The sequence below is a fragment of the Peromyscus leucopus genome, chromosome 2 (genome assembly GCF_004664715.2).
Source record: "Peromyscus leucopus breed LL Stock chromosome 2, UCI_PerLeu_2.1, whole genome shotgun sequence".
NCBI classification, from domain to species: domain Eukaryota; kingdom Metazoa; phylum Chordata; class Mammalia; order Rodentia; family Cricetidae; genus Peromyscus; species Peromyscus leucopus.
In genome coordinates, this window is record NC_051064.1 from 75,272,144 (window position 1) to 75,282,452 (window position 10,309).

A 10,309-nucleotide genomic window follows, 5' to 3' on the forward strand; every position below is an offset into this window, starting at 1 on the left:
AATTCATAATAGCCAGAACCTGGAAACAACCTAGATGCCCCTCAACTAAAGAATGGATTAAGAAAATGTACATAAACACAATGGAGTACTATTCCACAGAATAAAACAATGACACCATGAAATTTGCAGGCAAATGGATGAAACTAGAAAATATCATCCTGTATGAGGAAACCCAGAGTCAGACAATTTTTATTAACATATCCAAAGTACACAAGGTATTAAATGGCAGAATTAAAAATTCAGCTGACTATATCAAACACTTTCTCCACTGTTTTCTTTTGGGATCACAATTTGAATGCTACTGTTCTCTATTTTTATTTATTTACTGTGTACTATGTTCAGAACTCAAAACGAGAATTCAATCATGAAGTTTATACCAGAGAATAAGGGGGCTAGGCTGAAACAGGAGCTGGGAAATATGAAGACAGTATTTGAAGTTAACACTTTTTTCTAATAAGTATAGACTAAGTCACCCCAATTCAGATCTCTTTTCTAATGAAATAAACTTCTTTCCACGAAGCTTCCACTTATGCTAATGTACCATCCAAACAGTCAGGCTAATAGGACCAGCTGTTTCTGTCTTTATAGCAATTTCCCAACATTCTTCACTTGGGGATTTCTTCTGTCACATGATTTTTAATTGGGCATTCTTTCAAACATTCATTAAATAGCTGAGATTTCTCACTAGAAACCAACTCAATGAAATCATTAAGCTGATTAAGTCTAAGGACACTGAGTTTCACAATGCAACTTGATATGGAACTTTAGTTGTACTGTCTGAATCTAGAGAGTTTGTCCTTTTGATAGAGTTTCCTCATCTTCATTCTTTTGTCTTCTTTTAGCTTTGTAAAATTAAAGGATTCAAAGCATTTAAGTTTATTAACTATAATGCAAGCAATTTATTTTGCAGATGCACTGAAAATTAAGTGATTAGAGAATTTGACTTATTTATTTCCAGCATCAACTGTTCTAGTTATTACTAAAGAAGGAGGTTGCCTTCTTTCGCTTAACAGTTCTAGCAAATGTAAAGAGTTAGTCTATGTTTGAATTGTAGTTGCATCATATCTTCACAAAGTAATTTAGAACAGATTTCATATTCCAAATTTCAGTTTGCTTACCTAGGCACCGGGGGTCATTCTCCACTACACCATAGGCTACTATGAAGACAAAGGAAATTGTTCTCGGGAGACTCAGCAAAGATCTTAATTTACTTTATTAAACAGACACATGCACGAATGAGAAACATAACAAGCCTGGCATGAAGTTGACTTAGTGGCCTGGAATTCTGGAGACCTCCTACAGTAGGAGATCTCATAATATGGTCTCAGACAGAATGGAAAATAGAGCACAGAGGATCACTTCTCTAAAAGACACAGAATCAAAAGACTGTTTCTAGAATTTGTAATGGACAAAGGCCAAATATTGCTCATTTCTAATGAAGTAGGGACCTAGTGCCCTGAGAAGATCCTTCATGATGGAAAGTGAGATGCAACTCTGTTACTCCACTTATGTACATGGTATCTTGAAAGTCCCTGAAAAGCCTAGCAGCCCAGGTTCCAGTACATAAAATGGAAAGTAGCATCTTGGTAGAGTTTCACTTTGACAAAATGAAGAAATGGATATCCAGAGAGAATGGATAATTTATCCTAGGGTCAAAACAGCTTGTAATAATAAAGTCTGTTTGCCAAATATTCCATATGTACCTGTGACTATTTTAATTTAATTGCATAAATGGCCTTCTAATACAGCTCTTAGTAATATCATCAATTCACATACATTGAACAACTTGTATAATTGAAAAGGGCAGCATGTAAGTTGACCTGATTTCTAGGGCTGCCAGCTTTCTACCACACAATACCCTGCTGCAATGTTCTGGGCATTTTTGCTGGGAGTTGTTAGAGTAGTAATGAGATTATCGTTTGGACAAGGTCAACAACTCCCATACCATCTAGAAATTGAAGGTTTCAGAGGCAGAACGTGTGATTTTCCTTGATTTCTATGGAAATGAAGATGGTCTCTCCTGTGACAGTGCTAAGTGATGAGTCTGAGTGTAAATGTGCTTTTTTGGCACAAATTGTCCTGTTCTAATAGTGCTGATTATAATTATAAAATAATGTGTTTCTGAAAAGCTGCAAGCAATTCTGGGAATGACAATAAGGATTTGCAAACAATGTGGTATTTATGTAAGAAGTGTTTTGTTGAAAATTAAACCTGGGTTTAGGAGAAAGGATCATGTTGTTTGTACCTAAGAAACTATCACACTGTGTAATTAAATCAAATCCAGTCAGTTGCCAACTTGAGTTTCTGTCTTACATGAACAACATTATGTCACCTACAACAAACAAGATATGACTGGCCAGAAGCAACAAAGCAAGACTCTTTAGCAAAACCTTATTCCTGTATCTTCTCAGGATCCAGAAAGGATATGGAATTGCATGGTCAGTCTTCCCTCACCCTGAGAATTGGCTTTGTCTGTAGTGTAAAGTCTTTCTTCAAGGTCTTCCCAGATTATCAGTAAGGAATACATTTTGTGTTCAAGGGATTTCATGAGAGACACTATACAGAAATAAGGGAAAAATTCACACTTGGAGAACTTATCTTGAACTCCTTCCTTAGGAGTGAAAAAAAAATCCATCTTCAAAGATTTGAAAAATCCTTGATGCTCTAAGACCTCAAAGGTAGAAGAAGATATGCAGTTTAATTTTGTATGTATGTCTCTCTTAAAATAACAAAAATAACATCTATCATAACATCTTCTCTCATCCTTTATTTGTGTTTTATTTTTGCTAAGGACATCAGGAAGTTTAAGGCAGATCTTGCAATGGAAGTCATAAAAATAAGAATATGCCAAGATGGTCAAGTTTACCAGGACTAAAAATCACTTAATGATTTTTGGCTTTACTTAGTTCAATATGGCTGCTTATATGTGTCTGTTTTTATTATCTTTCTTTTTTTTTTTTGGTTTTTCGAGACAGGGTTTCTCTGTGTAGCTTTGCGCCTTTTCTGGGACTCACTTGGTAGCCCAGGCTGGCCTCGAACTCACAGAGATCCGCCTGGCTCTGCCTCCCGAGTGCTGGGATTAAAGGCGTGCGCCACCACCGCCCGGCTTTTATTATCTTTCTTGATAGAGCTTCTCATTGAGACTCAGAGTTTAGGAATCTGTATTTTTAAAATATTCTGCATGCAATTATTAAGTATCTGGAAATGATTTTTTAATGGGAAGTAAGATAATGTACCATGCTTAATATGGCCATGGGTTCTGTCCTTGAGATTTACTTCTAAGGTTCATGAAAGCCAAAGAAAGGTCAACAAAATGGAATATGTGATTATCTTTGTTAAGAAAAGGAGGTGTCATACTTACCTGATTATTTCATTCTTTTATACTGTACAGTTGATTCTTCCCAATACTAAAAGATAAGACTCATGGTGGAGAATGTGTGTTCTACTTGATCTCATCTTCCTACACCCATTTAAAAGTTATATATAATCTGACAGTCATTTATTTCTCTTTGTTTTACATAGTATGTTGCCTTTTTCATCCTCCTTGTTAGTTGAGATGTAGCATAGGCTTACATATGAAAAATACCATTGTGTGTCATGAACTCAGAGGCATCTATTGATAGTTTTTATTTACTGGTTTATCAACCCCAATCATATCACATCAAACTTACCAGTCATTTGCAAACTGAGCATTCAACTTTTTACTTACTTTTGAAGATTCAACAAATGGCTTTCTCTGGGAAATACCAGGCTTTCCTGTACAGACTAGCTATATAATTGTCAGTCATCACAGGAATCCCTTTCATTCTTGTTGGGGTGGGGGATAAGGCAGTGAGCACTAATGGCTGAAATTCAGTCATTTTGGCTTTAAACTAGCTTCCCTGAGTTGTCTGGAGGAGTCTGTGGCTCCCCAGTGGGAAATGCCTGCTAGAGAAACTTACTACTTGAAAAGAGCATTGCATACTACTTTTGAAATGCATTGCAAGGATGAATCTCTGGTTAGTGCTGTGCTCATCTCACTGTAGGGTCCTGTTGAGTCTTACCCTTCTTCATCTTCTGCAGTATTGGCTGTGGCCTGAGAGCCAACACTGCTAAGTGTAGGGATTACCCTATCCTGCATTTCACTGAATTAGGAGCTAGCAATTGTATTGTTTAGGATGCATATTAACCACTGGAAGACTCCATCTGGCTTAAGTATCACACTAGAGTTAGAACCACGAGTGTGCAGGGTGTGGTTTGCTTGTAAATAAGATGGGTGAATTATCCTTAATGGTTATATGCTTGTTATTTCTAGTTATGATGATTTATGACTAGTAAACAATGACCTCTATAAAATACATGTGTGTTTATAATATGAGCTTATTAGAGGGAAGAAAAAAGTTCATTAGAGAGATATAGATGCTTAATAAATTTGAAGGTATCACTAGTGAAATTGCCAAAGGGAAAGAAGCAGCATACTGTAAGATGATGGGCCGAAGTTCGGCTCATGCCCCTTATATTCTAGAGTGCTCACCTCTGCAAGACAATCTCCTTATCTGTAAAAATTCAAAAATGATTAAATGTCCATTTATACAATAGTTAGAGGAGTAACTCTGCCATGGTACCCCTAACCTGTATTCTAACATTTGGGAACAAAATGATAGTATACAAGGAGTAGAAGAGTCTTTGAGAGGCTGGAGAGATGGCTCTGTGTTTAAGATCACTGGATATTCTTCCATAGCATCTGTATTCAGTTTTTAGCACTCACGTGGAAGCTTAGAACTGCCTATAACTCCAGATACAGGGAATCCAACACCCTCACATAAACATACATACAGGCAAAACATCAATGCACATAAAATTTTAAATGAATAAATAATTAAAAAAGAAGAGTCTTTCATTAAGTAGTGACATATTCAAGTACAAATAGTTTCCACTCTTTTCTCAGTTCCTAGAAAAGCTTTAACTAAGATCAGTTGAGTGGTAGACAACAACACACCATGGAAGCAGAAGGTATGGTTGGCTGGTGAACTGGTGCAAGCAGTGGTAGCTTGCTAACAAAGGCAGGTTCCCGGACCTCTTCATCATGGGTTCTGTTTCTTTGTCTACAAGGTAAGAGTACTTATACAGTATGTGTATGGCAGCTTTGAGGGTCAAGTAAAACTGAGGATTCAAGAAAATTCATCACAGTGCAGTTGAACTGCCGCAAAAGAAATGTATCTCTTTTGCTAAATTGTATAATCCTGAGAACATCTTCCATCATGCATATGCACTTAAAAAAACTTGTAAATTAATCATCTGCACCATTTTTCCAAGATTATCTCATAGTTTAACAATTTTTATTCTCGGCCACTTTGAATAATCTTAAGGAGAGAAATACAGTTTGACTAAATCTGAGCACATCTTGGACTAATGCTTGCAATTATCCTTGTTTCCCACATTTGACATTTAAAGTGATATATCGCAGGCTCCTACTTTGCTAGCTATGGAAGCACCATCCGACCCCTGTGCCTCTCACCATCTGTGAATTCTTGTCAGCTCAGAGTAAACTCTGCATAAATTTCACCATTGGAGACTGATGATAGCAGAGGGCTCTGTTCCTTCTTTCTTCCTGCCTTATTTTTTAAATTGCCATCTATGATTGCCCAAGCTCTCGAAAGTACACATAAAGCCTGTCTCCCAGGACTCACAGGAACTTCCCTTCCAAAGTCCTTCCTGAGCTATGGCATGTGCCCTCAGTCATTCTTCCTCTTCACCTGCTCAGTGTTCCTGTTTCTGCCCTCTCTCTTCCCTGGTAGCTCCTTCTTCCAACAACCAGTAGTTCAGTTATGTTCTCTGACCACACGCCACCATCATTTTTTTTTTTACATTTCCTTTCCCTTTTTATGTTTATTTAGTGTGTGTGTGTGTGTGTGTGTGTGTGTGTGTGCGCGCGTGTGCGTGCGCACATGTGCTCATGTGCAGATCACAACCCACTTGGATAGACCAGATGATTATCTTACAATTTTATGAGAGTTGGTTTTCTCCTTCTTCCATATAGAGTGCAGGGATTGAATTCAGGTTTGTCAAACCTGGTAGCAATTACGTTTACCTTTTGAACCATGTTGCTGGCCCTCTTTACAATTTTTGGACACTAAGTTGGTTCTTTCTTGGTAATCATTAATAGTCTCTGTCTCCCTAACTTTTCTTTCTCTTTTCCTCTCGCATTACCCTTACCCCCAAGCACAACAATTACAACTTCCATATTTGCTGGTGTTTGTTCCCTCTGTGAGATTCTCCTTCTCTTTCTGTTTGTGAACTCCAGTAACCTTTGCTTCAAATAATAACTAATATGCATTTTATTTCAGTGTGATGGAAAGCATATTTCCAGGTCTGAGAATCAAATAAGTCTTTACTGATTTCATGTCTCACAGCTTCTGCCAAACAGGGATAATATCTGCCTTTCAGATTTGATAGCAGAGAAATTCACTGATATAAAGTTCTAACTTTTCCTCCTTGAAAGTGTTCATTGGTTTGCTTTTCCTACCATCTAACATTTACGAAGAAGCTGCTTTGCTGCTAGAACAATATAAGATATATGTAGAGTTAGAGGTACATGTCAAAATTATGCTTCCAAAGTTTTACAGATTTTGAATCGTTTACACACACATACACACACATACACACACACACACATGCACACACACACACACACACACACACATGTGTTGTGCTAACATGAAAGTTGTAGGGGAAATAATAAAAATCATAGAGGACATTGTGTTAAAGCTGAGCATACTATAATAATAGCTCTGTAGATAGACCATGACAGAATAAGAAGGAGATTCCTCAACATAAAGAATAGCATGAGTGAAAAGAGTAAATCTGAGAAAAAACAAGCTCAAATAGCATGGAACTAATAGAGAGTACAGTGTAAATAGTCATGTAGCTGCCAAAAGTTCTTTGATGTCATCTGTCATTGACAAATCATTTATTAGTACCCTGTTTTCATTTGCTAACCAATCAGTTAAGTATAATATATTGAACACTTACTCAAATGCACAGTACCAGAAATAAGTAGTCAGTTACAAACACTAACACTTTTTTGATGTGCTAATGTTATGAAATGTGGAAAACATAACATTGAAAAAAAAAAAAGGTAGATTTAGCATTAAGTCCTCTCCTTTTGTGGCTCAAGATTGAGAAAGAGTGAGTTCTTATGTTGGTGTGGAAGAAACTCGTTGTGTGACACTGGGGAAATTCTAAATCAGACTTGAAGTAATATGAGTTATTTGTTTTGTTTTAAAGACTTTCTGGGAACTGAGTAACTCCACCCATTCCAGAAATAGGCAAACATTCTGACCTATTACAACATCAGAGCTGGAGAGTAACTGTTGTAAAGAGTGTTTCATTGCTTGTTAATCTTACAGGCAGTTGTGTAACAGGGTGACACAATATCTTCTTCCTCCATTTTTATGCCTTAAATTTAAAGTCATGACATGGCAGTTGTGCTTTCCTAGAGTAGATAGTGCAGTTAAATAGAATACACCACTTGGAAATCATCTGCTAACATTCCAGAAAGCAGACTTTTTTTTTTTTCATTTTTAAAGTAGTGCTCTAGATGGGAAAAGGTACAGAAAGATGAGAAAATTATCCCCTGCCCCAGGGAGATGTGAGTTGTTCTGCGGGGACAGTATAAAAACTCTAGAAAACTAAATGTTCCCTAGCAACAGGTCCACTGGCAAAAGAGATTTGAGCTGGCCTCTCAGGTCTCTCTCGCTAGGTTAGCTTTTTGTTCTTTCTCCTATCATGAGGATAGTGAGAGGCATGGTCGGGAATGAAGTCAGACTTCTCTATTCTTGTGTCATGGTGCTGAATTTGGTAAAGGAGACACTGGGACAGTAATAATGTTAGTAGTAGCATCAGTGAAATGGTATCAACACCACAACCACCAATAATAATAATAATAAAATTAATAATAATAATAATAATAATAATAATAATAATAGGGAAATGTGGAAATGGGGGAGAGGAGTATAAAGAGTAAATCATCTGGAAGAGTTCTGCTTAATCTGTTTTTATGTCATTCAAGTGTTTAATGTCATGTTCAAGTCATGCCCAGTATTCATGATCATCACTAGTAAGCTATTTCAGAACATTAAACAGGGGTTTCTTCTCCAACCACAAACTATCAGAACTAAAAACAAATATTATTAATTCTATATATACTAAGTATTCCAGTCTCCAAGCACTTACCATGTGTCAAAGCATAGTGTTAAGTGTTTTATACATATTATCCTTTTTAACCCAATAGTCAAACCATGGACATGGGTGTTGTTAGTGTCCTCATTTGGTAAAGGAGAAAATCAATGCTTAGGGAGGTAGCAGTCATTTGTCCAAATGACTTTGCTGGTGAATATTAGCCAGTAAGATGCAATATGGAAACCTATATGTGTCTTGTTTAGAGTTTATGCTGTCACACTTTAGCTAGCCTGGATGTTTCACCTTTACCAAGATGCTTGGTATTTCCTGGTAGGTGAGAAATTCTACATGAATGTACACAGAGGTTTCTTACACTGAGCTGCATGGGGAATGATTTTGATTGGATTCAGCAGCATCTTTGCAGTATGTTGAGCTATGAAAAGATAGTGTGCTTTCATAAAATGCAAGGACATATAAAATAAAATCATTATCATGTCCACATAAAACTTAAAATTATAAAAGTATTGGAGTAAAACATAGGGGGAGTACTTTAACATATTGGTATAGGGAGGTAAGGTTTTAATATAAGCATACAACCCTATAAGCATAGGAAATAAAATCTTAAAAATTGTTTAAAAGGATAACATCCAATTCAGAAGCTTTAGGACAGCAAACAATGGACAAATGAAGAGACACTGTAGGAACTGGAGAAAATATGTGCTAGTGATTCATGTTTCAAAGGATTGATATGTAATAATATATTCATGGCAATAAAAAGAAATAATAAGAAATCCAAGTCACACAATTAAAAACAGGCAAATAGACTTTTGAGCTAGACTTTTCAAAATAAACACAGATGTTCAATAAAAAGACAAACGTGTTTTATAACAGTAGGCAACAGAGAATGAAAACTAGGTTGAGATTGCATTTCATTCTTGTGAGCATGGCTATTGTCAAAAAATAAAACTAAAGTAAAATAACAATACATAAAACAAAAACAAATATTCTATGCAACCCAACCAAATCAACCAACAAAAAAATGAAGTGAGGATATGAAGAAAAACATTTTAATTCTGTTGAGGAGAATGTCAGTTATATTTGAAATAACTGTGGAGGTTCCTCAAAAAAAAAAAAAAAAAAAAAAAAAAAAAAAAAAACCACTAAAATCAAACAATCAAGTTACATATCTTAATCATTATTAGTAACCTATCTCAAAGAATGCAAGCCAGCATACCATAGAGACACTTGCATATCCATATTTATTGTGACACTAACACAATAACTCAGATATGGAGCCATCTATATGACCATCAATGGATGAATGTGTGATGATATATTGTGCACCCCAATAAAACTTATCTGGGGATCAGAGGAGAGAGCCAGACACTAGATTGGACACAGAGGCCAGATAATGATGGCACCTACCCTTAATCCTAACATTTGGGAAACAGAGATCCAAGATCCATCTGGATCTCCATGAACTCAAGACCACACTGGGAACAGAGCCAGGCATGGTGGCACACACCTTGTGATCCCAACACCTGAGATCTCATGCTTTTCCTTGAAAGCACACATGCCTTTAAAACCAGGAAGTAAGATGGCAGGGTAGAAATAGGTATATAAGGCTCAAGGAAATAGGAACTCACTCTTTTTTTTTTAGACTGAGGATTTCCTAGAGGGAAGAACTAGTGGCTGGCTTGTTCTGTTTCTCTGATCTTTCAGCTTTCACCTCAATATCTGGCTCCAATTTTGTTTTGTTTTTTATTAATAGGCCTTTTAAGATTTATGTTACATGAATGGATAAAGAAAACATGGTATATAAGCACAATGGAGCACTATTCAATTATAAATAAGAATAAAATCTTGTCATATGCAGTGTAATGCATAAACTGGAGGAAACCATGTTAAGAAAAATAAGCCAGGCACAGAAAGACAGTGTGTTGGCTTTTTCTCTTATAGGTAGGAAGTAAAAATTAAATTAAAAATTTTATGTGAAAGTAGAATAATTACTAAGAACTAAAAAATATTTGGGGTATGGGGCTTGTAAGAAGACACAGTCAGTTCATACGGTGCACACATAGAAAAACCACAGTAAATCACATTAATCTTTATAACAAAGAAACCAACTAACTTTTGCTTAGTTTGTTTA